Source organism: Lissotriton helveticus, chromosome 5_1 (assembly GCF_964261635.1).
Source record: "Lissotriton helveticus chromosome 5_1, aLisHel1.1, whole genome shotgun sequence".
NCBI classification, from domain to species: Eukaryota; Metazoa; Chordata; class Amphibia; order Caudata; family Salamandridae; genus Lissotriton; species Lissotriton helveticus.
Genome location: NC_136065.1, coordinates 225331565 through 225358925, shown reverse-complemented (window position 1 = coordinate 225358925; position 27361 = coordinate 225331565). Strand labels below are relative to the sequence as shown.

The 27361-nt window shown below is 44.2% G+C and overlaps 1 protein-coding gene across 1 annotated transcript in view; it reads left to right on the top strand.

The window, feature by feature from the left end:
* LOC144753065 (alpha-(1,3)-fucosyltransferase 7-like) overlaps positions 1–27361 on the top strand; it is an 82839-nt gene that overhangs the window by 18830 nt on the left and 36648 nt on the right. The window lies entirely within an intron of this gene.

Genomic DNA, 27361 nt, shown 5'->3' with positions numbered 1-27361 from the left:
CAATGTCCCCTAACAGTAATATTCATCAGTGGCCAGGTCAGTGATATGTTCCTTACAAGGGGGTGGTGATGGACTGAGCATCTGAATTAAGCAGAACACTCCTACCCAGTCAAAAGATCAGGGCTTGATCCATCACCGTTTTCTAGCTCACTGCACCATCCCAGTTCAGAACCTGGCTACATGCAAATTAGTCTGTCCCTGGCCCAGTGCATCATGGGAACAGGGCAGACCAAACTACCAAGCCAATTCTTTACTGGAAAGGAAACAAGCTTCCGGGGACCGGTTTCTGGCATTGCAGCCGTCTTCGGCCCGGCTTGCTTGAATCCTGATGGTGCAGTGAGCAAGGGACTCATGTCTGAGCATACCCTTCCACTCCTATAGTGGCCAAAACGATTCATACAAGGGGGTGGTGATGGACAGAGCATCTGAATTAAGCAGAACACTCCTACCCAGTCAAAAGATCAGGGCTTGATCCATCACCGTTTTTTAGCTCTCTGCACCATTCCAGTTCAGAACCAGGCTGCATGCAAATTAGTCTGTCCCTGGCCCAGTGCATCATGGGAACAGGGCAGACCAAACTACCAAGCCAATTCTTTACTGGAAAGGAAACAAGCTTCCGGGGACCGGTTTCTGGCATTGCAGCCGTCTTCGGCCCGGCTTGCTTGAATCCTGATGGTGCAGTGAGCAAGGGACTCATGTCTGAGCATACCCTTCCACTCCTATAGTGGCCAAAACGATTCATACAAGGGGGTGGTGATGGACAGAGCATCTGAATTAAGCAGAACACTCCTACCCAGTCAAAAGATCAGGGCTTGATCCATCACCGTATTTTAGCTCACTGCACCATCCCAGTTCATAACCTGGCTACATGCAAATTAGTCTGTCCCTGGCCCAGTGCATCATGGGAACAGGGCAGACCAAACTACCAAGCCAATTCTTTACTGGAAAGGAAACAAGCTTCCGGGGATCGGTTTCTGGCATTGCAGCCGTCTTCGGCCCGGCTTGCTTGAATCCTGATGGTGCAGTGAGCAAGGGACTCATGTCTGAGCATACCCTTCCACTCCTATAGTGGCCAAAACGATTCATACAAGGGGGTGGTGATGGACAGAGCATCTGAATTAAGCAGAATACTCCTACCCAGTCAAAAGATCAGGGCTTGATCCATCACCGTTTTTTAGCTCACTGCACCATCCCTGTTCAGAACCTGGCTACATGCAAAATAGTCTGTCCCTGGCCCAGTGCATTATGGGAACAGGGCAGACCAAACTACCAAGCCAATTCTTTACTGGAAAGGAAACAAGCTTCCGGGGACCGGTTTCTGGCATTGCAGCCGTCTTCGGCCCGGCTTGCTTGAATCCTGATGGTGCAGTGAGCAAGGGACTGATGTCTGAGCATACCCTTCCACTCCTATAGTGGCCAAAACGATTCATACAAGGGGGTGGTGATGGACAGAGCATCTGAATTAAGCAGAACACTCCTACCCAGTCAAAAGATCAGGGCTTGATCCATCACCATTTTTTAGCTCACTGCACCATCCCAGTTCAGAACCTGGCTACATGCAAATTAGTCTGTCCCTGGCCCAGTGCATCATGGGAACAGGGCAGACCAAACTACCAAGCCAATTCTTTACTGGAAAGGAAACAAGCTTCCGGGGACCGGTTTCTGGCATTGCAGCCGTCTTCGGCCCGGCTTGCTTGAATCCTGATGGTGCAGTGAGCAAGGGACTCATGTCTGAGCATATCCTTCCACTCCTATAGTGGCCAAAACGATTCATACAAGGGGGTGGTGATGGACAGAGCATCTGAATTAAGCAGAACACTCCTACCCAGTCAAAAAATCAGGGCTTGATCCATCACCGTTTTTTAGCTCTCTGCACCATTCCAGTTCAGAACCAGGCTACATGCAAATTAGTCTGTCCCTGGCCCAGTGCATCATGGGAACAGGGCAGACCAAACTACCAAGCCAATTCTTTACTGGAAAGGAAACAAGCTTCCGGGGACCGGTTTCTGGCATTGCAGCCGTCTTCGGCCCGGCTTGCTTGAATCCTGATGGTGCAGTGAGCAAGGGACTGATGTCTGAGCATACCCTTCCACTCCTATAGTGGCCAAAACGATTCATACAAGGGGGTGGTGATGGACAGAGCATCTGAATTAAGCAGAACACTCCTACCCAGTCAAAAGATCAGGGCTTGATCCATCACCATTTTTTAGCTCACTGCACCATCCCAGTTCAGAACCTGGCTACATGCAAATTAGTCTGTCCCTGGCCCAGTGCATCATGGGAACAGGGCAGACCAAACTACCAAGCCAATTCTTTACTGGAAAGGAAACAAGCTTCCGGGGACCGGTTTCTGGCATTGCAGCCGTCTTCGGCCCGGCTTGCTTGAATCCTGATGGTGCAGTGAGCAAGGGACTCATGTCTGAGCATATCCTTCCACTCCTATAGTGGCCAAAACGATTCATACAAGGGGGTGGTGATGGACAGAGCATCTGAATTAAGCAGAACACTCCTACCCAGTCAAAAGATCAGGGCTTGATCCATCACCGTTTTTTAGCTCACTGCACCATCCCAGTTCAGAACCTGGCTACATGCAAATTAGTCTGTCCCTGGCCCAGTGCATCATGGGAACAGGGCAGACCAAACTACCAAGCCAATTCTTTACTGGAAAGGAAACAAGCTTCCGCGGACCGGTTTCTGGCATTGCAGCCGTCTTCGGCCCGGCTTGCTTGAATCCTGATGGTGCAGTGAGCAAGGGACTCATGTCTGAGCATGCCCTTCCACTCCTATAGTGGCCAAAACAATTCATACAAGGGGGTGGTGATGGACAGAGCATCTGAATTAAGCAGAACACTCCTACCCAGTCAAAAGATCAGGGCTTGATCCTTCACCGTTTTTTAGCTCACTGCACCATCCCAGTTCAGAACCTGGCTGCATGCAAATTAGTCTGTCCCTGGCCCAGTGCATCATGGGAACAGGGCAGACCAAACTACCAAGCCAATTCTTTACTGGAAAGGAAACAAGCTTCTGGGGACCGGTTTCTGGCATTGCAGCCGTCTTCGGCCCGGCTTGCTTGAATCCTGATGGTGCAGTGAGCAAGGGACTCATGTGAAACGGTGATGGATCAAGCCCTGATCTGTTGACTGGGTAGGAGTGTTCTGATTAACTAAGATACTCTGTCCACCACCACCCCCTTTTTGAATCGTTTTGGCCACCACAAGCGTGGAAGGGTATGCTCAGATGTGAGTCCCTTGCTCACTGCACCATCAGGATTCAAGCAAGCCGGGCCGAAGACGGCTGTAATGCCAGAAACCGGTCCGCGGAAGCTTGTTTCCTTTCCAGTAAAGAATTGGCTTGGTAGTTTAGTCTGCCCTGTTCCCATGATGCACTGGGCCAGGGACAGACTAATTTGCATGTAGCCAGGTTCTGAACTGGGATGGTGCAGTGAGCTAAAAAACGGTGATGGATCAAGCCCTGATCTGTTGACTGGGTAGGAGTGTTCTGATTAACTCAGATACTCTGTCCATCACCACCCCCTTTTTTTAATCGTTTTGGCCACCACAAGCGTGGAAGGGTATGCTCAGATGTGAGTCCCTTGCTTAGTGCACAATCAGGATTCAAGCAAGCCGGGCCGAAGACGGCTGTAATGCCAGAAACCGGTCCCCGGAAGCTTGTTTCCTTTCCAGTAAAGAATTGGCTTGGTAGTTTGGTCTGCCCTGTTCCCATGATGCACTGGGCCAGGGTCAGACTAATTTGCATGTAGCCAGGTTCTGAACTGGGATGGTGCAGTGAGCTAAAAAACGGTGATGGATCAAGCCCTGATCTGTTGACTTGGTAGGAGTGTTCTGATTAACTCAGATACTCTGTCCATCACCACCCCCTTTTTTAATCGTTTTGGCCACCACAAGCGTGGAAGGGTATGCTCAGATGTGAGTCCCTTGCTCACTGCACCATCAGGATTCAAGCAAGCCGGGCCGAAGACGGTTGTAATGCCAGAAACAGGTCCCCGGAAGCTTGTTTCCTTTCCAGTAAAGAATTGGCTTGGTAGTTTGGTCTGCCCTGTTCCCATGATGCACTGGGCCAGGGACAGACTAATTTGCATGTAGCCAGGTTCTGAACTGGGATGGTGCCGTGAGCTAAAAAACGGTGATGGATCAAGCCCTGATCTGTTGACTGGGTAGGAGTGTTCTGATTAACTCAGATACTCTGTCCATCACCACCCCCTTTTTGAATCGTTTTGGCCACCACAAGCGTGGAAGGGTATGCTCAGATGTGAGTCCCTTGCTCACTGCACCATCAGGATTCAAGCAAGCCGGGCCGAAGACGGCTGTAATACCAGAAACCGGTCCCTGGAAGCTTGTTTCCTTTCCAGTAAAGAATTGGCTTGGTAGTTTGGTCTGCCCTGTTCCCATGATGCACTGGGCCAGGGACAGACTAATTTGCATGTAGCCAGGTTCTGAACTGGGATGGTGCAGTGAGCTAAAAAACAGTGATGGATCAAGCCCTGATCTGTTGACTGGGTAGGAGTGTTCTGATTAACTCAGATACTCTGTCCATCACCACCCCCTTTTTGAATCGTTTAGGTCAGTGATATGTATTAATGATCCAAGTTAGTAATATATATCCCATTGCCTCCTTACAGTAACAATTAGCAGCACTGTTGATATGGCTAAAAACATGTTAACGGATTTGAGAAGCCAGAGTTAATAGTGGCCCAGAACATCGTCTCCATGTTTTAGTATTATTTGTGGTTTTCGCAATAAACATTTCTCAGAATCCTTTCACAAGATAGTGGCGCAGGGAAAAATTTGTAGATAAAACTAAGAAATAGCAAGTGCTCCCAGTCCACTGGTTGAGTCCACACTATTGATACATCACCGGTGTGAGACTTGATGAAGCATGCCACAGTAGTGGTTGAAGTCCTGTGAATCAAAAGAAAGAATTTTCCTTCCCCTTTATTTGTTCATCATAGTAATACCATAAATCAATAGTGGTTTTTGTGTTGTGTATGTTATTCTGGGAAGGCATCTCTGTGGACCAGAGTCATACCTCTCTTTACCCTTTTTGGGTGTGTTTAGCTTATGCAGCGGACAGCTATGGGAATACAATTATTAATTGTTAACAACCCTTGATGCCGCACTATCCATTTATTTTTCACAGAGATCTATACTAAGATCCATTATCAAGATCGAAAATTTCTCATTTTCTGTTGAGGATGTTACTTCAATGTAGGTCCTCCACCAATACTAACATCTGGAAATCTCTGACCACATTAAAGAAAAATAAAATAAAACATTTTTGTATGGATCTTGATGACGGAATATTTACGCTGCAAAGACGCCCTCCTCAACTTATAGTCAACAGTGACCCTCGTATTTTCTTGACTACCTAACATTTAGAAGAGACTGGCCCCTCATTCCATTGAGGTGCATAAGGGACTGGTTGATTCTGTTTATCAACACAGTAAAAGGGCTGTCTGAAACAATGTTGATCAAAATTCAAACCAGTGAGAATGTATTAAAATCTCAAATGCAAATTGGTATCTACAAAAAAAGATTTAATGGGATTATCAAAGAAGTCACAGAATTTTAGCAGTTTCTCACGCAGTCCAAGACCAACAAACTACAGAAAGATTTGAAAAAGTACAGCCATGACTCTACTTATTGTAACATTAAAGAAGACTATTTTTCTAGCGAATCCGTAAATAAATCAAACGGACTTTAGATACTAGCCCTGATGGCAGTGACAATGAAATCAGACCAAATGTGCAAGGCAGGTAGCCAAGACAATTTCCACCTGTGTGGTTTTTCCGTTCCCATGTCCCACCAATATATGGCTGGCCGAAACAGTGTTTCCTCCACAAAATCTCCTGTACAAATGCAATCTATAACCAGGCAATAGGGCAAAAAAAGGAGAAAAAACCACCCAATGGGACAATAGTAACTAAAGGATAACAAGGAGCATGATGAGAGATCCCCTCTCAGGGACAAGCAAGTCAGCCACCTAGTGGGTAATCTCATTGCTACGGAGCTAACTGATCTACAAGTTGATATCCCGAAGAGAGGATTTAAATTTGTACCAACACATTAGACAAGTTTAAATTACGGTGTGAAATATTAAGCTATTCTTATTATTCTTATTATTAATAAGAGTTCTAGAAACTTAAAATCGTACCTAGATAGCTGAGGTTACTGGGACAGCTGATCGTGTAAATTAAATTGGTGGAGTTGCAATTTGTGTATTGTTGCAACTTCTAGAGAACAAAAAATTGAAAGCCTTTTTTCAGACCAGGAACCAGAGGAAATATAAAGGGGTGGCACAGGGTCAAGAAATACATTTCCTTTTACGCCACATATTCAACATGAACCACTAGAAGTAATTGCCTTTGAGGAGGCTATCACCAATGAAAATGGAAACAATAATACCAGGGACAGAAATGTTTTATTCAATTTATCAAAAACCAAGAAAATCACACTCACTGAACTTAAAATAGACAGTGATTTAGTAATAAAACAGTAGACAACGGTGTGAGTACTGTACTTCAAAATAAATCGTTATATAATCAGCAATACCTATGCATCCTAAGTGACCAACATAGTTTTAAACGTCTTAAGTCAATGAAGCTCTTGAAAACAAGTGAAATACTTCTAGTGATGGTGAATTTTATTAACCCCTTGCGTGCTCGTGATGGAACCATTCCGTCACAAGCACAGCTCCATCGTGGCTCGTGACGGAGTGGTTCCTACGCGGCCCCCCTGCGCCTGAGCGCCGCTGCGGAATTACCGCCGCGGCCAAGGGGTTAAATAAAGTAATCCTCTATTTTTACACCATACCAAAAATACACAAACCTTCCAGAACATCTAATAGTATCAAAATCAAAATATCAAAATTCTGTGATGCAATTTTGCGACTGTCATCACAAAGATGCCATCCTGCATAAAAGAGACCAGCATTTGCCGAATATTCTCAGTGACCAGTGTTCTGGCCCAATGAGAAACTCCTCGTTGCTATGGCTATAAAGTCTCCCTACATTAGCACTCCCCAGGAGGAAACTCTGAGGGTAATAGAGAAATACTATGCCACATAGATTGGTACTATAATAGTCCAAAATATTTCATAATGGAACTCATGAGTTTGGCATAAACGTTTTGCTCTATTAATAGACCAATGGTACATCAATAAGCACCACTTTTGCTTCCAGTTTGACATATTTATATTTCCACAGCTCTGAGGTTGAACATATTTGGTCAGATCAAAATCCCTTCAACAAAAACATAACATATGTCATTGTTATATTGATGATGTTTTCATTGTATCAAAGGGGGAAACAGCAGCTGCCATTACATCGCTTTTACAATGCAGTCGTTACAGATAGGCTGATCTGTGTTACAACTTTCAATACTGAATCAAATATGATCAATAAACAATGATAAATTCTATGTTCAAACAAATTCAAATTGAAGAACTTGTTTCCTTCCTTAGAAGAACCAATTTACGAGGAAATTTTGATCCATGCACAGCCAAATAAAAACATCAGAATACATGACACACATTTGTGGAGCCTTCAACCAGTGATCAGCCACTTCCTATGAGGCAGCTGCTGAATTTTCTGTTCTACAGCCTCAACTAATGAACTTTAGCTAGACCTACCAACCTCTTGAAGTTGCAACAATACACAAATTGCAACTCCATCAATGTAATCTACATAATCAGCTGCTCCTATAACGTTGGCTATGCAGATACGTTATTCTGAAAAAAATGGATAAGAATTAACGAACACCTCAGTAATGTCAGGTGCAAAAAACTGGTGGAAATGACTGCACATTGGGATCAATATTAATAAAGGTCGGATCGCCACCACCCGTATGGCGGTGGCGATCTGCCCACCATTATCTACCACCCGCCTCCCAATTCCCCCCGCCATATTACGATGGCGGAGGGGGACCCCGGGGACGGAAAGACCATCCGCCAGGTTTCCGCCCGTCGAGGAGTCGACCGGGCGGAAAAGGGGCTGAATATGGTGGCGGTGTCTGCAAGAGAAGGGCGGACGGGCGGAGATGTGCCTTTCCATGGCGGCCTTGCCGCCATGGAAAGGCATGCGGTCCCTGATTGTGGGAGCCTGTTGCGGGTCCCGTGGGTGTTGGGAGGGTGGGGGGTGTACATGGGGGGTACCTATGGTAACCCCCTGCATTTGCATGCACAACGTGGCAGGCACCGCGCGGTGCCTGCCACGTTGTGCATGCAAATACACAAGGTGCATCCACAGCATTGTGGCGGGCAGTGCTGTGAGCAACGCCCGTTGCAATGTTGTGGATGGGGGATGACACGTGGCGCTAAAAATTATGTACATTACACAAACACCATACTATGTCATTCTGTTTATTCACATTGTTAACGTGCTCCCAAAAAAGGATTTTCCCATAACAGATGAAAAAAGATGTGGCATTACAGTGCAGTTTGGATCTTTTGTGTAAAAAACGCGTAATAAGAAATGCTGAACATCACCAGGGCCTAATTGCAATAGGCAAAAAAGAAATACTGATTTGTTAACTAGCCCATCTTGGAGCTCATACGAAAGTGCTAAAAGTGCTAAAAGTGCTACAAGTGCTGATGGGGACTAAAACGGCATTTCTGTGTTGCTTGTGTGCCTGTGTGCTTGACTGAGTGTGGAGATATGTGTATGTCTCTAATGGTATGCCTTGATGACTGTGTGGTTGTATGTCTGTGTATGTGTTTCCAAAACTGACAATCTATACATTATTGGGCCCACAGCAAACCCAAAATGTGTTGTGATTGGAACTTTCTAGTGCCTTGCAATGTGCACTTACTGGTGTGTGACGTTAGCCAAGACCTTTTGATTTTACCAATATTATATCTATAATATATTTAGCTGTCAGGACATTTTGCCAGTTTACATCATCCACTGGTCTGTTGGGTCATGTACATTTTAATTCCACCCACTACAGCATGGGACAATTTGTGCGTCACTTCAACCATTGGCTAACTTCACTGTGAGTGACGGCATTATGCTCGTTCACAAGAGGCACATCCTCACACCAAGCAGTTCTCTTCATTGTAGGGACTACGATAGCAATATGTGCTTTTTGATCCCAAAATATTTTTGCTTTTAGCCAATTTTTTTAATGCTGTTAATTGCCCGCAGCCACCCCAACAACGAAGTTTTACAAAAACCGTGACAAAACAAAGCAAGCATTGAAACCCCCCTCCAAAAAAACGGCCGTTAGCGCCAGAGTGATTGGCTTTGCCAATGCTTGCTTTAATACACGCTTTAATGTCATTCAAAGACAGATCGCTGCACTTTGAAGCAATATAGGCACACCAGAACTGTGAAACAAAGATTTTGTTATTAACCTGCTATTGCCTAAAATCCATTCTGAATGGCTTAAAGTATGCTCAGAACAGTCGAAGGCGGATTGTGGCAGGTGGGTAATTCCAATAAATGCGCTTCAGTGCTTAATTTGAGCGGGTGGTTTCTGGTGCTGCATCCTTAATTAATCAACACCGGGGCTTGAGCACCACTTAAGGGCACACTCACTTTTGGTAGGCACAGGGAGATTAAGTGATTCGCTCAGAATCACAGGATGTTGAGCGTCATTGCAGACACTCGAACCTGCGGCCTTATTACGATGGCACAAGGAGTGGCTCCGTTCGCCATGGTGGTGTAAACCGGGACCGTCCGCCATGCATGTGGCTGTCCCGCATACACCATTATGATGGGACCGCCACCGCGGCGGTCTTGTTACGCACCCTTAATAGAGCATGTTGTACATTTCACTGCACTACGTGGCAGGCACTACACTGTGCCTGCCACTTGGTGCAGTGAAATGTTGGGGGGTACCATGGGTATCCCCCAGGACATCTTCACCTCCCGCAACGGGCCCCCAAAAGCAAACTCTGCCTGCCTTTCAACAGCGGTTGCACCGCTGCGGAAGGCTGGCTGGAGACTGCATCATAATTTGGTGGACAGTGCTTGCTAGGCACCGCCACCATTTTGTGGATGCAGACCGCTCTGCCGGGCAATCGTAACGATTGCCTGTGTCGGTTCCGTGGCAGACGGGCTTTGCCTCCGCCCCGGGCGCGATCTGAATCCCACTGCCATCGTAATATGGCGGTGGGAGAATCGCGGTCCGCAAGGCCAGTGGACCTCACCGCTGGCCCGGCGGTAACGGTCTTTCCGCCATCATAATGAGCTCCCTGAACTCTGAAGTCTGTGTCTCTGGCCGTTACGCCACACCCCCTGCCCACTTGTAGTGTTTTGTTGGCTCTGTGTTTGGCAGCGCTAACAGGAGAATTGGGCTAGTCGAAGCTGCCCCTCGGCGAGAGCCCAGACACTTATTTGTTTACAAATTAATCACTGGCTGGAATATATTTCAGGAAAATGTCCACACTTGGGACATTTGTTCGAGTTCATGTGAACCAAGATGCTAGTAACCCATACCTTCTCAGAACCAATTTTAGGGGCCGATTATGATGGCGGACGGACCTGAGTCCGTCCGCCACCATAGAGAAGGAGGGACCGTCCGCAGGGGCAGCGGCGGTCCCTCCATGCAAATTAGGATGTGACCGCCACCCTGGCGGTCACATCCTGTATTTTTATCATTGCGGCGGGTGCTGCTTGAAGCAGCACCCGCCGCAATGATAAAAAAGCAAGTTGTGCATTTGCCCGCACAAAGCGGCAGGCACCTAGCGGTGCCTGCCGCTTTGTGCAGGCAAATGCAGGGGGGTACCATAGGTACCCCCCATGTGCACCCCCCACCCCCCCTTCACCCCTGGGGGCCCGCAACGGGCCCCCAAACACAAATCCGTATGCCTTTACACAGTGGAAATGCCGCCGTGTAAAGGCATCTTTCCGCACTCATCCTAATATGGCTGGCGGTGTCTGATAGACACCGCCAGCCATGTTAATGCTTTTCCGCCGCGGGCGGAATCCGCCCGCGGCGGAAAAGCGGCGGACAGATAGTGAGACCCACCAGCCATCCCAATGTGGCGGTGGGTCTTGCAAGGCTCCCCGGCGGATTTCCCGCATCCTCCGGGCCGGCGGTGGCTTCCGCCGACCCGGTGGATGCGGGAAATCCGCTATATCGTAATCGGCCCCTAAGTTTGTTACAAGTGACTGAGACACACGATACTTGAATATATCATCTATGAAACTCTATGAAAGCTTGATATCTTGGTGATCTTGGTTTTGCAATAAGAATTAGGCTTTGCATCCGGGAATGACGATATTGTTAACCACTTCCTGTACAGAGCCCTTTCTGAAGAGCTAAAAGTGCTGAGGCGCGGCAGAGAAATTCCAAAGTCAGCATTAAAATGTTTCTGCAATAGGAGGTCCACCTTACAATGGAGTTTTAAGACAAAAAATGCAAAGAAAGATTTAAGTTAGTAACCCTTTCTTCCCCTAAACCAATTCTAGGGTGGTAAAAGCTCCAGGAACGGCGAAGAAGAGTAAGGTAACTGCAATGTATGCATTTATATATGATCAGGGCCTTTGGAATTATGCGGCAGCAAAGAACCATATGATGCAACAGGGTTTACTAACTAATGCAGCATGAACATGCAAATTATACAGCTAAAACAGACAGGTTATGTAGCGTATTATGTGGTAAAAAACAAACCATGCCACACATTGTGTGGCATAGCCATCCAGCTATTTTGACATTCTAACACAATGATGCAACAGGAATCCCTGTGCTACATGAGTACATATGTGTCTTCAGAAAGAAAGCTCTATACATTCAACAGGCACTTTCCAAGATGGTCAACAGTAATTAATAATTTTGTCGCGCATAAAAGGGCAGGAAAACTCATTTTTATTAACCCGGTCCTTTCAGAGTGAACTAGATTGTGTAAAACCATATACAATGGTGCTTTCATCAGAAAACAAATATACACAAACTATTTGTGCAATAATGTGTATCATTCATTGGGTGGATTACACTTACTTTCAGAAACATATTTTTAGTTTCAGGTTCACCTTCTACACACCCTCTAGGTGCTCTTTTTGAAGCCCCTCTGTCCATTCAGCAGGCCAGTACATTGGCTGACTACAATCAGTGTTCCTGTCTGTGGACCAGATTCACTAAAGGCCTCCTCATTTGTGGCAGAGGTCCCGCAGTCATTGAGGGGTCCCGCACTCGTGGCGGGATCCCGCAGGGTAGGGCTTCTGTACTGCAGTTACTCATTGCGGAAGTCTCACCACGAGCACTGGCCACCCAACACGAGTGTGGCCACACATTCCCACCGACCCCCCTCCCCACTCCGGCACAGTTGCCGTGCCGACGCCACTAGTGCGGGACACGCAACACAAGTACGGGCAACTTCCCCCGCCATGACTGCGGGGCCTCCGCCACCAGCAGGGGCGTAACACAGGCCCCCGCAGCCCACGTGGTGCGGGGGGCCCTAACTCCAAGCGGCCCCCTCGGCAGTAAACTCTGTCCGGGAGATCTCCTGATTGAGCCCAGAGGGGGCCCCCCTAAGTACCGTGCAGGGAGGCCCCCTCACTTTTCGTTACGCCAGTGGCCACCAGTGCAGAGGCCCTTTGTGAATCGGGATGTGTGTCTCACAAGAAGGTACCCAGGGCCGAACTGGACGTAGCGGGCACCAAGGCAACCCCCCCGGTGCGCCGCACGGGTTGGGGGCTGGTTTTTGGCCCCTGGGGGACGTTTTTGTTACAGGGCCATTTTTGCAGCGTAGCTGCAAAATCGGCCCTGTACCAAAATCGGCCAAAAACCGGCCCCAGGAAAGAGCTCGGCGGCACCTCTAACCCCCCACCCCGAGTTGGGAGGGGGGGCCGGCTGAGCACTTTGACAGGGACGGTTTTGGTTCTCAGTCCGGCCCTGAAGGTAATACCTTTGACCTTAAAAAACAAATACAGCTTGCTTAGGGGGCTTCTAAAGTCTGGGTGTCCTCTTGAAATAACAGATTTTTTGACAACGGTGTCTGTGATCAAACATGAATTTGTGACAATAGTTAAAGAAATATTTTGTGGCGAGTAGTAAATGTTCTTTTCCCCCTGATTCAATTATATGTAATTGCATTTAATGTGCTTTGTGCTCGCATTGATTTTTACACAATCTGGCCAAATTGTCCCTTTTTTTAAATGTGGCAAATACAACATTAAACCCAGACTAACTTTCCCTTACACCGAAGTAAGCTCGCGTAATTTTCGGCATTTCGGATTTCGCATTATGCTTATTATGCGAAATTGGTCAGCAACTGCTGTTCGCAGTACTTGCATTTTTGTGCTACTTTTTAAGCTTGAAATGTGTCCTCAGATCCAAAATAGTACAAAAGGGGGTGGTGATGGACGGAGCAGCTGATCCAATCAAACACTCACACCCAGTCAAAAGATCTGGGTTGAATCCATCACCGTTCTTTAGCCCACTCTGCCACCCCAGTTCAGACATGGCTATATGCAAATCAGTCTGACCCTGTGCCTCATGGGAACAGTCCAGCCCGAACTGCCAAGCCATGCCTTCGCCTTGTATCCCAAATAATGGTTTAAGTGCATGTACACCTTAGCGAGATTTAAATGCACATATTGAAATTAAGATACCTTTTGTGTTAACCTTTATTTCTTTGTTTAGTTGCCTGCGAGTTTCTGCCTGTGGTTGCTTGTGTGCCTGTTTGCTTGACTGATTGGGTAGATATGTGTATGTCTCTCATGGTATGAATTGATGTCTGTGTGGTTGTATGTCTGTTTATGTGTTTGCAAACTGACAATGTATCCATTATCGGGCCCTACAGTAAACCCAAAATGTGTTGTGATTGGAACTTCGTAGTTCCCTGCAACGTGCACGTACTGGGGCATTAGCGAAAATGGGAAATATGTGCTTTACTGGGGAACTCTGAAAACTACCAGTGTGGGTTTATTTGGATATTGGAAATTGGCAAAGTATACTTACTGGAAAATTGTGCAAAAATAGGTAATGGGTACATTGCAGGAGCCCTGTGTAAACTGCCAATGCTTATTTAAAAAGGCATTATTGAAAACTGTAGTCAGTGTGGTTTTACTGGGGCATCATGGAAACAATGCTTGGTCAGCTGGGAACTGTGGAAAACGAACACAATATTCATTCCTAGAGCAATGTGGGAAATGTCAATCTTTTACAGGCAAGTTGTGGAAAGGACAATGGGGCATATGTAGGTAATTTCCATTTTGCGATTCTCAAATAGCGATTTTTAAGGAATCGCTATTTGAGAATAGCAAAATGGAATGTAGGTAACAATTCGCAATTTTTTTGCGAATCTCAAACATTCCTTATTTGCGATTAGCAAATTGCGAATCGCAATTAAGGAATGGGTGTCCCATTCCTTCCTATGGCCCAAAAGGCCCATAGGAATGAATGGGGAACATTCTCAAATTGCGATTTTCTGTGAGAAAATTGCAATTTGAGAATCGCAATTCCAAGGGTGCCAGGGTGTCCAAAGGACACCTGTTGCACGCCTGGAATGTGCCTGTTAGTACATGTTGCACACATACATGCCCTAAGGGCATGTCTGTGCGCCACATGGCACTATGAAATTTTTTTTAAATGCATTTTTAAAGGAAAAATGCCAAAATCGCAATTTTTAAGGCACCCCTACATAGCATTTAAGGAATCGCAAAATTGTGATTCCTTAAAGGCTATAAGCAAAATAAGGAATCACAATTTTTGTGATTCCTTATTTTGCTAAGTGCCACCTACATACCAAAGGGGCGTTTGCGAATCGCAAACGCCTACCTACATAGGCCCCTAAGTGAGTATGACACAGGCAGTATGAAACCTGCCAATATGTGTTTATTCACTCTTTATGGAAACTTAGAAATACCTGCATTAATAGGACATTCTGGAAGATGGCACCATATGCTGAGAGGCTGCAAGCTAGTTAGGCAATAATGTGACAATATGGACAAATAAATACGGTACTATGCACAGGCATTATGACTGAGCATGCTATATCTATAATGGCTAACATGCACTGATAGTGAATGCTACTACCAAAATTCCAAACTGGGTATTATGTACTTATGTAGGACCATTCTTTACACTAATATACTTACTCGCAGCGCTAGAGAAGGGAATTTCACAGTTTCGGACAAATTGACTTTTATCTGTTCAGGTTCTTCCATTCCAGGCCATTTATTGCAATCTGGCACCCACTTGTGGCCTCTTGTGGTGGTCTATAAGGAATTTGCCTAAAAAGGTCTTAATGTAGAACAGGGTCTGTGCATTGGTATACAGAATTGCTGGGTTGCCGCAAGACTGGTAGTGGGGTGGCATTGGGGAGATGCCCATGTGAACTCTTCTTGGAATCTTCTTTAGGTTTACCCAGCTTACAAGCCCAGTGAGTATAACATTTCCATTTGCCATGAATCTACAGTTTTCCACCCAGACACCACAGTAGGGTTTTGCTTTGCCAGGCAGTCAAAGTCATAAGGAAGAGATGCAGATACAAGCAGACCGGTGCCCAGAGACAAGCATGCACCGAGATTTCCTTTCTGACATTGAGAGTGACTGACTGAGAGGGTCATTGAGAGAGGGAGGCACCAGAGACAGACACACAGAGGTACACACGGTCATTGAGAGAGTGAGGCACCAGAGACAGACACACAGAGGTGCACACGGTCATTGAGAGAGTGAGGCACCAGAGACAGACACACAGGGGTGCACACGGTCATTGAGAGAGTGAGGCACCCAGAGACTGACACAAAGCTAAATATATCAAAACGAGAGAACGGGGAGTCTGCTGGAAACTTACCTGCCACGCCGTGCAGCACAGGGAGAAGCCGCCACCGCCGAGAGTCATCCTGCCATAGAAACCGCGCCGCCGCTCCGGGAACCACAACACCCGGCAGGCCTCGCGGCGGCGCGTTGTGTGACGCGCACGGAGAGAGCGAAGGACCCATAAAGCTGGGCACACACCCGCGTCGCGGGACGCGAGAGGGACGCCCGGGGCTAAGCCTGGGCAAAGGGCAGGCCCTCTACGGCCCTCATCGGCAGAAGGAGGAGGAGCAGGGCCAAGAACGCTGCCTGAAAACGTCTAAGTAAGTTATTCACTCCCTTAAACTCCTCTAAGCGCCTGGGATACTTCATTGTTTTAATACCCTACGAACTTGACAAATATAGTGAAAATGTCTAAAGCTAAAACATCTTCAGCTCCCCTAAATACAATTGATAACTACATGGTTCAGAAAGTTGCCAAAATTAACTATGACAGGAGATCATCTTTGGGACTGAGTTACTCACCAGACTTGCTTATTGACAACATGCCTTTATCTACTCCAACTCTTGACAACAGCAATGAGGTGTTTCAGTCCCCAGAAAATAATCCTTTGACCCAGCTACTAGTAGCCATCAATGAACCACCTCCCGAAACAACACTGGACATTGATATTATTACTCTGGAAGAGGATACCCCTATTCCGGTTCCAGCTCCCAGAGTAACAAAGGGAGGGGAAAAGAACATACCTAGACGGGGTGGTCTTCGATCAAGCAAAAAGCGCCCTGATGCTTCCCCTCAGGAAAATAATGGAGATGATACTAGGAATAATGGGGGAGGAAAGGCTTATCTTGACAAAGAACAATTTAAGATGCTACTGAATGCCATAGATAACAAAATTAAAACTGTTACTAAACCACTCCTAAACAAAATAGATCAGCTCACAGAAGTAGTCAATAAATTGGGAGCTCTTTTGCAAAAAACACTTGAGGAACAATTAAACACTGCTTTGCCAAACCTAGATACGGTTGTTCCAAAAACTACTCAAACCGTATTTGGGACAGATTATTCTACGAACACTTCCCGGAACACCATTAGGAGACCAGCCCAAGGGGGGGAAGGATCGAGAGTCCCTGATCCAATTATTGATGAGGAGGCAGCAGGGCCGAGTATTATAAGTACAAATGTAATTGATAACAGAGAGAAAGGGCCTGTTGAATTAGTAGTGGAAGCATCCCCATTAATATTGGTTCTGGCAAACGTCCCCCAATTAGAACCAGGGCAAGTAGAGAACGTCCCCTCTTTGATAAGTAAATCACTCCATTGGTTATCAAAGAATATGGCTTTTAAACCAGGAGGCAGGGACCAGTCGGCACAGGAAGTAGTCAAAGCTAGAAGAGTCGAATGGATTGGGGTGGCACCAAAAAATTTGAGGGGGATTGTGTGGTGCTACATTTCTCAGACCCAGTTGTTTTACCAAACATCCTAGCTAACATATTTCCCCCTCAGCGGAGATCTACCGAAATAGTGCCACTAACGTTGGATTTCTTTTATATAAAAAAGGGTAACATTTTAAATCCAACACTGTTGAAAACTAAATGGAACCCTGTAATAAGAAAAGCCAAAATCCTGGAAAATACAAATAATTGCGGCATCTCGATTGAAAATAGGTTTCATGCCCTTTCAGGCTTAAGCCAATGTGATTGACTGGAAAAATCGAGAAATCTAGGGAAAACTAAGGTTGTGGATCTTGAATATGGAAATAATAGTACTCTTGTGTTACCAGGAACAGATGGTTGTGAGAGTAAGGTACCTGACCCTAGAGACTGTAATTCCAATTTAGTAGTGAATAACCTACTAGCTGTCCATACTAGTATCAATGCTGTAGAAGTCATTTCTCCTTCCTGTTCGCTTCCTTCTATCCAGACTATTCCCTCAAATGAGAGGAATATGGTAGTGGAAGGTAGTATTAAGTTCATCTCATGGAATATAGCGGGTATTAATCATAAAGTAGAGTCTCCAGAGTGGTGCGACTTTATTGACCGCTATGATATTATTTTGTTACAGGAAACATGGTCAGTGTTACCACTTTTTCGTCAGGGCTTTTTAAACTTCTACGTACCCGCGAAAAAGAATATCAAAGGACGTCCCTCTGGGGGTCTAATTATATGGTTACGACAATCCCTGCAATGTACTATTAAGCAGAGATATATCACTAATAGTGACCTAATTTCTATTGAGCTTATTTGGGCTGATGGTCAGAAGTTAGTAATATATAATATCTATGCTAGGGGAACCCAAGGGGGCAGATCTTCTGAGGTAATAGGTGCTTTAGATAACGACATAGAGATACTACCCACGCAGTACATTATTTTGATGGGTGGAGATCTAAACACAACGTTTGAACCTCTAGGCTGTGAGGATAACGATCTGACCCAAGAGGAAGATACCAAATGGGGAATTCCTTAATTAGACCTCCAGATGATAAAAAAGTGGACAGAAGTAGCAATACAGGTTAAAAGTCTATGCCTATCCAGAGGACTGAGGGCTGCTAATGGCCGCACCCTTTCTGATCTACAGGGTAGGCATACCTTTAATAACCTAAGATCAAGTAGCAGGATAGACTATATTCTTATAGATGTTAGAGGATGGCATAAAGTTGTGGATATGCAGGTCATTCCAAGGTTGGAGAGCGATCACAACCCTTTGTCTTTGCTCTTCAACATGGAACAAAGAGTATCCCTAGAAAAGTCGCCTAGGGAGTTCACGACCCTGGACGTTGTTCCATCTAATAATCTTCGTCATATAAAATGGTCAACTTTGACAAATAATTTAGAGGACAGACAGGCCCTTGAGGGTTTGGTCATCGATGAAGTATCCAGACTACAGGCTTTTAAGAATGATACACATTTTAAACTAGTAATTGAAGAATTACAGCCAAAGTTTTTTGATAATATACAGAAGCTATTCCTTAAGCAAATTAAGAAGAGGAAGGGTACCGGACCACGTAAACAGAGGGGATGGTATGACCAATCCTGTAGAATAGCGAGACAAAACCTCAGTAAAGCGCTGAGAGCTAAAATAGGAGTTTTAAATGCTAGAGATGAATATAGAAAAACACAAATTAAGGCAAAAAAACGGTGGGATGAGAAGTTTTGGTTAGACCTGAAGGAAGCATGTGTTGACAAACACCAGAAAGAATTTTGGTCCATACTTAAGTGGGGCTCAGGGGGATTGGTTGATTGCCCGAAAAATCATGTAGCAAAGGAGGCTTGGGTGGACTTTTTTAAACCTCAATATGCAGATCAGATAGGTTTGCTAACTGTTCCTCCTCCAGTAAGGGTATACTTTACCTACGATCCATTCACCCTGAAAGATGTACAGGAGGCAATGGATGGAGTGACCAGAGGGAGGACGCCAGGGATTGATGGAATACCGGCAGATGTGTTTTTATCGGACAGGGATAGCTGGTGTAAATACTTCGTATGGCTTGGAAATGCTATTGCGCAAGGGGCAAAGATACCAGCAACTTGGAAAGGAGCGGAAATAATACCTGTTTACAAAAAAGGGGACAAGACCTTACCAAACAACTATAGGCCTATTAGCCTTATCGATTGTGCCCAGAAGTTGATGGGCAGGATGGTACAAAATAAAATACAAAATTGGATAGTCGATAAGGATATCCTTTCCCCGTACCAAGCTGGCTTTCGCCCTTTAACTAGCTCCGTCGACCAGGTATTCCACTTTTTAACGATATATTGGAAAAACGTGACCCTAATAAATGGCCCTCTCTTTGCTGTTTTCGTTGACCTGAGGTCAGCTTTTGATCTAGTTCCCCGACATAAACTTTGGGTTGTCTTAAGGGATCTTGGATTAAGCCCTGATTTATTAACATTGCTTGTGAGGATGCATGAGAACAACTTTGCCCGGATTAGGTGGGGAGCCCAGGGAGATGTCACAGAATCCTTCCCTGTCGAGAGAGGCGTGAGACAGGGATGTGTTCTGGCCCCCACCTTATTCTCTCTCTACATCAATGGCATAGTTGATTTTCTAAATCAATTTCAGACGAATGCTCCTCTACTAGATGGGAAGCGAGTTCAGGTATTAATGTTCGCAGATGATACTTTGCTTGTCTCGCGGACCCCCAGTGGCCTACAAAAGACAATAAACGCTTTTGGTGACTTTTGTCGATCTCGGGGATTGGAAATAAATGAATCCAAGACTAAATTCATGAACCTGAATCCCGCTAAGAAATTCAAGGGGAAAATGATCTACAATGGGGCTTTACTGGAGGAAGTGGATGCTTTTACCTACCTAGGCATCTCGCTAAATGCTAACATGAACTGGAGATCTCACATGGACTTTGTAGCGCTAAAAATTCAACAATTGGCAGGAGCAATAGCCCAAAAGCACAAATCTTCATTTACAAAACCAATACAGCCTATAATGGAGATTTATGGAATGAAAGTATTGGGCGCTTGTCTTTATGGATCAGAATTGTGGGGTTTCACCAATTTGAATACACTAACAGCTGCAGAAAGCAAATTCCTTCGGTGTACAATTGGCGTCCCACAGAGTACCCCCTCAGTTCCTCTTCATTACGATCTTGGGAGGAAAAAGATCGAGGACATGGTCAGACTGCGCCCCCTTTTATATTGGAGGCGCATAAGAACTACTCCTGAGTTGAGCCATTATGCTGCTGCCCTTTTGGATGTTGATAACGCTGATACTTTCCATAAAATACTCTGGATTAAAGAAGTGAGGAACCTACTCCAAAAACTGCACCTCGAATCATTGTGGTCTGCAGTAGACCCAGATGACTTTCCATCTAAAACTACATTGAAAAAGTTGTACTGGGACATGATAAATAATGCTGAATTGATTTCCAACCAATCTTCTGTGTTGACTTCCCAGTTTTTGGAAGTTAAAACTATTCCAAAATTCGAACAGTACTGGGATTTGATCACCAAGCCTCTAGATAGGAAACTGTATTTTCAGTTTAGAATTGGCTCCCTACCACTAAACGCTTTCACGGTTAAATGGTCTCCTGATAATGTAAATACTTGTTTTTACTGTAAAACACTCGTAGAGGATATCCCACATTTTTTATTTGCATGCCCTTTATATGCCGCCCCAAGAAGAAAATGGTTGAAGCCAGCATGTAGAAACCTAGGGACAAGGGAATATTTAGAGGCCTTAAGGATTTTAAAATCAAATTGTGCCCCTAACCTTGCAATTGCTGTAGCTAAATATTTGGGGGGGCATGGATAATACGCAAACGCACTTTAAAACCCTAAATTATCTGATTATCAAATTTTAAATTTTCTTAGACCTTGTGCTGTGATCCATTCTTTTAAATGTATATTTTCATTGAGTTATTCGTCAACAAAGTACAAATTGTATGGAATTTAATATGTTTTTTAAATATTATAGATTAGTATTTATCCTGTTTAGTCTAGGGACACATGCTTTTATGACAATGTTGTCGAATAAAGTATTTAAACTTGACTTGAGAGAACGTACACAATTAAAGAGAAAAAAATATAGGAAAGAAATGCAGTTGCTATGTATAATTATTTTAAGAACAGAAAATCCTATTGTAAAAAAATCGGTCTTTCCTAATACAATATTCGTGTTCACTTCCTAATTTCAGCCACATGGAAAATGACAGTAAATCAACATTATCAATGATGCTACCTTTGGAGAAGGAAACAATATTGCAGCACAGGACAATTTAGTGTCTCGCTGTTCACGCCTCATTGTTAATGGTAAAGGGTTATGGAACCAGGAAACCTGTTTCATTTTGTGGCCTAGGGTTTGTTAGCCCCTTGAAACATGGAGGTTTGACAATATAAAGATGCTTGACACAGCTGGTCAACATCTCCGCATTCAGGCTGAACACAGATTGGTTTTGAACGTTGGCTACAAGGATCCTGACCCTTGTGGAGGTTGGAGTGTGGGGTCACATAGGCAGATTCTTGGAGACACCAAGAGAAAGAGGGGCACCTTGAGACAACAGAAAGACACAAATAGATTGCCAGAGAGATAAAGACGAAGACCTAACACAGATATGTAAGAGACACATATAGATAGAACGAAAGTCATCTTGAGACAGAAACAGAGACACTGACAGATAGTCGCAGAGAAAGACAGAGATCACGTAAAGGCATTTGAGTGACAGCTGCAGGCAGCCTGTTAGGGAGAAAGATAGATACCAAAAGAGACACCCAATGACACCGACCTATGAAGACAGGGATAAGAGACACAGAGACAGAGAAACACCAAAGACAGATGGACACTTAGAGTCTCTCACAGAGAAAGACTTTGATTAAGAGAAACCCATAGACAAACAGAGAGATGCTTAGACAGGCAGAAATAAACACAACCAGAGGCTAAAGACAGTTCTAAGGAGGGCACACAAAGTTAGAAAAATAGATTGTATTTTTATGAGTAAAACAAGACAAAAATGACAAATACCCAATAAGTAGAACCGGCAAAATGAATGTTTAAAGAATAAATCAAACAGTAGTGCTTAGAAGCAGATAGCACTTAGTGGTTACTTGAGGCCCGCTGGACCGGGGGCAAATCCATACTTCAGGCTGACCACGATGGAGGGCACCTGGCTACAGGACTCACACAGGTTCTGCTGAAAAAGAACTTTGGATGGAGCAAGTGTCAACGTTGAATGCTCGATGTGTCGGTTCCAATCCACGCAGGTGGTAAAGGCTTCATTGATGAACCCCTTTACCACTGCATCTTCATTGAGCTGCACAGTCTTTGATGGCGCTGAGACTTCAGAAAATTGAGCAAGTGAGCAAGCACTTGGAATCACTATGGGTTCAAGTGAGATGGGTACTGTCCTTGTCCTCAGCAGGGCTGAGATCAGCAGGCAGCAGGGCAGCACAGCAAAACAGAATAGCAGTTCTTCCAGGGCAGCAGTCAGGCACAGTGGCAAACCTTGTAGCACAGCAGTCTTTACTCCTGACAGAGTTCTTCACAGGTCCAGTAGTGTACTGTCTTGGTATTGTCAGCGTTTCAGTTCTTATATGCAGCAGTGCTTTTGATTTGGGGGTGTCTTGAAAGCGGGCCCTTGAAGTTCATAGGCCCCCCTTTCATCCCAGCCCTGGCAGTAGGGGAGTACTCATCTCTTTGCCTGGGAAACAGTACACTGCCTATTCAGGTGTAAGTGTCCACTCCCTCCTCTCTTCCTGCCCAGGAAGAGCTATCAGAATGCAGATGAATGTAGATGAGTTCTCTGTCGCACCCACACTTCCTGTGTTTGTGGCTGTCTAAAGTGAATGCACAAAGTGTAGCTGTCACCCACCCCAGCCATGTATTGGTGACAAGTTGACAGGCACACAGAGCAAAAAAAGCAGAGAAATGCCTACTTTCTAAAAGTAAAAGACACACAATTGATGGACGGAATACAGAACATATCTAAAAGGGGAATTTCTAAAATAGTAATGTTAAATCCAACTTTACCATTAAAGAGGATTTATCATTAACATTCCAAAGATATAAAACATGATGCAGCTACTCCTTTCTGATCCGAAATTACAGTGTTAACGTGTTTTAAGGAATTCCCAATGCTAGCATATGAGAGGAGTAGGCCTCTTGGTAGGGAAAAACAAATGTAGCTGTTTGTCACTACATGTCCTACCTTTTAGTTACACAGCACCCTGCTATTTGGGGTACCTAAGGCCTACCCTAGGAGTAACGTATGTGTAATAAAAGGGGAGTTTAAGGCTTGGTAAGTGGTTTCCAATGCCAAGTCAAAGTGGCAGAAAACTGCACACACAGGTCCTGCAAACGGAGGCCTGAGACAGGTTTGAAAGACTACTTGTGTGAATGGCACAACCAGTACCACAGACCAACTAGTAGCGTTTGGATTACAGGCCCTGGGTATAAGGTATACCACTTTACAAGGGACGTACAAGAAAGCTAAATATGTTAGTTGTGTATACACCAATGTTACCATGTTGAGGGGAGACACACATGCACTTTAGCAGTGGTCAGCAGTGGTAAAGTGCTCAGAGTCTTAATGCCACAAAAAGGTAAGCAGGCAAAAGGTTTGGGGGGAGATCACTCTAAGGATGACAGGTCTAACAGTGAGTTAGTGGTAAGAAGATAATAGCTGAAACATGAGCTGAAGTGCAACTGGTAAGAAGGTGGCATACTGTAATAATGTAAGTGCAATCATGTAAATATATAATCCTTTGAATGTCTAGGCTTCCTGAAAACTCTGCAACTCCTTCTCACACACTCATTCACCTAATAATCTACGTGATCTTCCCCTGCTTCCATGGTCAAACTACCTGATTCACTGACAGACCCTGGTGAAGCTTTAGCACAATCAACATCCAACCACAAGTAGAGCCATTTGGTTCAAATTCCACCATCTTCCAGTTTGGCAGCCGGTCTGGCCCTAGCCTCCACCCCACAAGGACAGGGACATTTAGAGATCCCTTTATGAATGAATCTGGGATTCTTGATCTTAGCAAAATTCCCTACTTCAATGTTGGGATGTCTTGTGCCAGATCTAGCATTATACCACCTTTTCTTGTTTTCTTTGTTGACATTAACATCATAGGCAAGGTTTAATGCACGTCCTTCTGAACCTTCTTTGACTGATGCTTGGTTAAGTACCATGGTTCAAACAGAACTTAGAATACGGTTTCTTAAAAGAACACAAGGTGAACATCCTTTAGTGGAGTGAGGTTTGCTGTGATATTCCGATATTTTTTCTAATAAAGGAAGCTCTATGTCCTTCCTGTAGGTCACAACAACTTGTCTACCCTCACTTGAAATTCTGTTACATTTTTCTACAAGTCCATTTGAAGAGTGTGTTTGCAATGGTGTATATTTATGCACAAAACCGTATTTTGCTAAACATAAAATCAATTTTTGATTACATTTATTGCACACCATTGTGAGGAAGTTTTAAGCAGGACAAGCATCTATTTAAATACATTCTTTTAAAAACTCCAAAACTATATCAGTGGTTGGTTCTTTTACAAGTTTCCTTTCCACCCATCTGAAATAGTAACCTACCAATTCAATCACGTGTCTAAACTCGCCCTTCAAAGAATGAAACATACCTATAAATCCCATGCCTTATCAGTCCCATGGTCTTATACTAAAGGGAGCAGGGACCAAGGGCATTTTAGACAGTTTTGAAGACATGGTAGATTTTGCAAAATACTCACAAACTTGCAACATTATCATCCATGTACGGACACCAAAACAAATCTCTAATTAACTTCTTAGTAGACATTTCTCATAGATGGCCCTTGTGGACAACCCCAATGGTAGGCTATCTCACTCACTCTGGAGGTACAAACTTGTCTCCTCAATTCCTAACTTCACCTTTTTCAGACTTGTAGTTCCTTATCTAATGTATCTTTGCGAGGCCATTATCCGCCATCAAAACTTTAACTTGAACCAAAACTCAATCAGTCTTTTGATCTCTCAACCAATCGTCCTCATTCTCTTGGCTACAATACACTCTTTTCCTGTCATGTTTTCAGTACTTCCAATCAACGCACTGGATAATCTAAACAAGTATTCTCTCTACAATTATTCCTTCCTAAGATCTAAAATATAGTCTACTGAGACACTGAACTCATACTGCTTGGTTAAAATGTGAATATGTGTGGAAGTGGCTTGACTAGTCTCAGTCATTGTAATGAAGAAAATTAAGGGCTTGTGTTTAGTTTTTAGAGTAGCATGCCTACCACACAAGAACATTTTAAAATTTTCGAAAGCTCATGCACAGCCCAAGGCTTCTCTTTCAATCGATAAGTGCCTCTTTTCAGCATTAGATAGGGTTCTTGATGTAAATGCCACAGTACTGACTAAATAACACTTCCATTGAGACTTTTTCGAAAAGGACAGTCACATATCCAGTGCTACTGATGTGCTCTGTGACTCAGTTTTCCAAAAGATTAGGTAGTTTAGACTCTAGTAATATCTCCCTTTAGTGAAAATTAGAGTGCGAACGTATTTTGTCATTTGCTCAAACTATAAAATGTAGTGCTCTGTTTCATACCAGTTCTCAAAGATGCAGTTACACTCCACAAAACTTGTGTAATATGAGCAGAATCCTTAAAATAAATCTAGTTGATCTTTACTTGAAGGAATAGTACAGCTGTTATGTCCTACAATAATGACTCTTTGGGTTTTGTGCAATCCTATCACTCTTTACAAAGAAACATGCACTTTTCCATTTGGAGACTCATCCCTCTATCGCTCAGAGCACTTAATTCTTTACTCAAGATCCTGTCACGACTTTCCAGTGATGGTAGAAGAACCAGGATATCGTCCTGGAAAGTAGTGACATCTTCTATGTCCCCCAAGAATTATCCATAGGTTTCTGCAATATTTCAGTGGCAGTTGTCAAGTCAAAAGGCATGAGCATTTGGCAAAGTGTCCCATCTGAGATAAAGAAGGTGGTGAACATTTCCAATTATGTGTGAGGTGAATTTGATAATAAGCTGCACAAAGATCAGGTGTAAAGTATTTAGCCTGTCTGTTTGAAGTGAACAAATCTTGAAGCTTTGAGAGACATTGACAATCAGTAAAGATCAGTTTATTCAGTGGCCTGAAATGAGCACGAGGTCGCAAGCTCTCTGATTTTTTTTTCCAGCACTATTGGCGAAATCCTCTCAGCTGATTCGAAGGGCTCAATTACCCCTTCTTTGCACATGTCTTTATGCAATAAAGTGCGATTTTGTCTGGCACCCAACAGAATGTTTCTAGGTTTCTATTTCACTTGTACCGAGTCTGATGGCTTAGTAGACTAATGTGTCCACTGTAGGGGTCTGTGTTTGACATCATGGTCATAGGTTCAAATCTCGGCAGGTCTACTCAGTCTTACATCCTTCTGAGGTTGATAAAAATGAGTACCATTGGGTAACAATAAACATCTGTTATTCAACACCAAGATACCCTTCTGGGTGTACATGCACTTTTCAAATACACGTTATGTTTGGAATTGTCTTAAAGCTTGAGTTTATGAGTGAAATCAACCACTTTTCCCAACCCATTGTCGAAGCTAATTGGTTGCACTTTTTATAAGCATCTGATGAGCTATTGGCATTGCCAATGTTTGTTTAGTTTTGCATACTTAATGGAAAAAAACATTCAAACATCCAAACGCCTTGGAATGTATATGTCCTTCAAAAATAATTTGAAGATGGCTGCCCCGGCATGTGCATCCATTCACATGCATGCACAGTCAACCATCTTTGAATGGTTTTGATACGGTTGATGTCAAAGAGAAGTGGGTCAGAGCTCTGCTTGGCCCAGCACTTACTAGGACTGGTCCTTGGCAAAGCAGAACAAGCATTGTCCGAGCTAATGGGTTGCAGGGATCACTGAAATATTATCGACGGTCACATTATCGACTTGCTAAAATATCGTTGAAAAATTATCGACGACAAAAATATCGACTTTGTATACTTATTACACCAACTACAAAAATATAGAGTAAAAAATATCGACTCTTTAGAATATCGAGTACATAAATATCGTCTTAATCAATATCGACTACAAATATATCGTTTTTAATGAAATTACACCTAACACTACAAAAATATCGACTACTAAAATATAGAGTACTAAAATATCGTTTCAAATAAAA